Genomic DNA, 4,109 nt, shown 5'->3' with positions numbered 1-4,109 from the left:
AAAATAAATAGCTCCTCATGTTCCCACATTCTGGTGTCAAAATGTTATGCAGAGACTGGAAATACGGTGTTCAAGGTGACATCATGAGTTGTACACATCAAGAAGAAAGTCTCCCAGCAACAGTGAAGTCCCAGTACAGCGTGAAGACCACTGCACGGTGAGGGGAATCGAGCCCATAAGAGGAATCCAAGGCTAAAGAGCACTTGTACCCTCCCTGACAAAAAGAAAATCCCACCAAGCAGCAAGCAGGCAGCAGGCATGGCAATTCTCCAGAGCATTCTCCAGGTGGAGTTGTGAAACCTGTTGGTGGGGCACAGGTTCAGAAGTACAAACAGAAGTTCAGACACAGAAGTACAAACAGCAGGGGAACTTCTCCATCTTCCTGCCTCAGATCATTACGGATTACACAAGGAAAAAGTGAGAAGCCCACAACAGCTGTATGCATTGAGGTGTTGCTGTATGTCAACGAATCTTCATACACGTTCACATGTATTCACAGATATATGTGGGATTTACATATCGAGCCTCCTTACAATAATCCAATAAAATAGATACTATTATTTCTACTTTTAAAAAGAGCAAGTTGAAGGACAGAGAGGACAAGTGACTTTCCTGACAATCACCCAGCCGGGACTGGGTTTCAAAATCCAGGCAATCTGATCTTTGCTCTGCTGCTTCCCCTCATGAGAAGGAGGGTTCCTCTTTAACGGAGACGCTGAAGTCAGCAGTCGCGTATGGAAGTCAGGAAGCTATGCTGGTGTAGCGAGCAAGATGGAGTCACTCATGTCAAGGAGTGTCAAGCAATGACGCCAGCAGCTAGGGCAGTGAGCTAAAGACCAGATTCGCCAAGATGACCACTGGTTAACGACACACTCAAACTCATAACCAGCAGAAACAGAGGAGGTGTGCAAAGGCCCGAGACTGATTTAGTCTCTTTAAAATGGGAGGATTTTTGCAGCAGACTCTTGACTCCTCAGGCACTGACCGCTCAAAGTTTGACCACTTCAAAAAGGCAGCAGCTGCTGAAGGCTGCTTGATTGATCTCAGAACAGAACAAAGATCCTTCACAGCTTGAACATAATAAGCAGTAAGTGCCGAGAGCTGCCCCGGACCAGATGGGGCCTTACCTCAACCGGTGTTCAGACTGACTTTGCATTTGGTTCCTTAACTACCCATTCCTTTTTCTATCTTGTCTGTCATGTGACTTGTAAGAAGCCAAGTTAAACTGGCAGCGCAACGTCATTGAGTTTGGGATCCTGCAGCTGCTTTATAATTATGTTCACCTTGCTTTACGACTGAATCAAGCTAACACTGTGGAAAGAAAGACACACCTCAGCTGGCCAGGGCAGGAGAAGACTGAACAGATCTTCTGAAGAATGGCGTTTTGAATATAATTGCAAATAATCTCCATAAAGAAGAAGACATAAAGGTAACAGGGCTGTGCAGCAAGCCCTCTGATTAAAAAAGCAACAGCACACGTTAGGGAGGGATGACTTGCCCTCCATCTCCAGCCCAGCACTGTCTGCCCAGCCCTTTGTGGCACTGGCAGGCAAAAGGCAGATTCTGATGTGATTCATCGAGGTCAGCAGCATTGTTTGGATGTGTGTGGTCCCTGCATCGTCAGACAGTCCACAACCTGTGTACTCTCTCCTCTGAACGTGCTGCGGAGCCAGCAGGTTCAGCCTGCCACATGGATGGATGTGTCTGGACGTGTCTGGACGTGTCTGGACATGCCCGTTTAAGATTCAGATTCGGAGGCAAGTGAGAGTGCTTGCCCTTCACTATGGTTCTTGAACATTTGCACAGCCACTAATAACCATGTCTTTTGATTCCCTTACACTGTTGTTCCTGTGCACAGACAGCCTTCAGAACCTGGTGGAAGGAATTGGTAAGAGATGATCAAGATTTCAGTGTTCATGGGGTCCTGGCAGTAATAATATCTATTTCCTAGACACGAGGCAAGAGGAGATTCAAAATAGAGGCATAACCTCGAAGAGTCATGTCAGGGAGTCTGAAACCCAAAATGTACTGAGATTTTCAATATGTATAGAGGGCAGTAAAAAAAATAAACAATACTAATAGAATAAAGACTTTAAAAAGACATACGTGGTACAAGAACAGAAAGAAGGAAGGGGTTGATGTCTGCTTGATGTGGGTGGTATAATGTCAATAGAAGACAAAAGGAAAGCAAAACGATTCCTTCCTTAGGTCATCCTCATCTTTCTGATCATAAACATCTTTCCTGAAAAATGGAGAACAAAATTTGGTCAAGTGAGTGGTTTTAAAATATGTCCACAATTTATTTGATGCTCTTCCCTTCAAGAGGTAGAGTTTAATAATTCTCCTCTCCGGAAATGGGAGCTATATTTAGTGACTTGCTTCTAACAAACAGACAGTGGGAGAAATAACAGAAGTGTAAGGATAGGTACTTTTATTTCTCTCGCATAGACACCTAGAGGTGGAATTCCTGGACCATATGGTAGATTATTTATCTAACTTTTAAGGGAAATGCCAACTATTTTCCAAAGTGGCGGCATCATTTTACCCTTCCCACAACAATGCATGAGGCTTCCAGTTTCTCCACATTCTCATCGACACTTATTGTCCATCTTTTAGATGATTGCCACCTTCATAGGTATGAAGTCACTCAGCTTTAAATGTCAACTTTAAGCAAAAATAGAACTTCCAAGTGATCAGAAGAAATGATAGAACCCAGTTAACTCAAGTTCTGGTTCTTGCTTTTTATAATCACTCAGCTATCGCTGATTATTTCAAATCTGCCATTTAAATAATCACAGGGATTGGAAGCATCATGGGATGATGCTCCAAACAAGATAGAGTAATTCTAAACTCTTCCTCACCCTTGCTTTTGAAGAGGGTGAGACAGAGAGCATATTTCTGCACTTTCTCTCTAGACCCCCAACTGAAATCCCCTGAAGTTGTGCCTTCTGCTGACTTGTATTCTTTGTCTTTTTCAGATTCCACCCTATGAGTGAGTAAGAAAAATGTGCTAAATGAACACACCTTCAAGGGCCTTCATGGCCAACAGGAGGAGAACAGGAGAAAAGTAAGTCAAATGTGTTCCTTCCCAGCTCGAGACACTGGCCAGCCCTGGGGGGGATGGGGAAGGTCTCTACTGAGGAACCCCTCAAACTTAGGCATGAAAGGGGGTAAACCTTTGAGAGGCACAACCGGGAGAAGGGAGGTCAAGCAGAAAAGGATAATCACCTTAAAATGGCAAAAACAGCTCCCAGTTCCATGAAACCAGAAAGAATGTTCTGCCCAGATGTGCAGTTGTCAGTAGTGGAACCACGAGAAAGGAAATCATAGAGGTGAACACTGGGAATGCCCATCGAGGCCTGCCTGGGAACAGAGATCCTGGGCAGTGGGCTTCCAGTCTGGTTCTCCTGCCAGTGGCCTCTCCCTGAGAAGACAGAGGCCCTGAGCATCCCATTCCCCTTTCTCACTGGATTCCATTCTGTGTTCAGTGAGCACCCTTCTGAGGAGGATTTTGCTCCTACGCTGCAGGGGCTCATGGGGAGATAATGTGCGTGTAGGGTTTGGAAGTTGGTTTTAGTCCTCGGAGCAGAGTAGCAAATCTAGCTGTGGGGAGGAGTGATTGGGGAAAATGATGAGGGGGAAAAGCCTCACCAGGGGCTTCCAGGTCTTGGAGAGCAAGGTGCGACTCCTGCTCCTCAGCACCCAGTGCCTCCCTGAGTCACCAAGCAAACACCCTCCAAGTCATCAGGCAATGCTTTAGCAGGTCACAAGTAGTTTTAAGGAATTACTATTTCCAGTCATGTGGGACATTTGCATGGTCAGACATTCTCAAAAACAAGAGTTCATCAATTCAGGTAGAGTCCTCAAGAGTGGCCATCTAAGGGCTGCAAAGGACTTACTGAGACCCCTTCATAGCCACAGCCTCAAAATCCAGCTGTTTTGGGGGGCACCTGGGTGGCTCAGTGGTTGAGTGTCTGCCTTTGGCTCAGGTCGTGATCCCAGGGTCCTGGGATTGAGCCCCCATCAGGCTCCCCACAGGGAGCCTGCTTCTCCCTCTGCTTGTGTCTCTGTCTCTCTCTGTGTGTCTTTCATGAATAAATAAGTAAAAT

This window comes from Nyctereutes procyonoides, unplaced genomic scaffold, assembly GCF_905146905.1.
Source record: "Nyctereutes procyonoides isolate TBG_1078 unplaced genomic scaffold, NYPRO_anot_genome, whole genome shotgun sequence".
NCBI classification, from domain to species: Eukaryota; Metazoa; Chordata; class Mammalia; order Carnivora; family Canidae; genus Nyctereutes; species Nyctereutes procyonoides.
The sequence above is the reverse complement of the archived record's forward strand: the minus strand, read 5'-3'. Positions refer to the sequence as shown.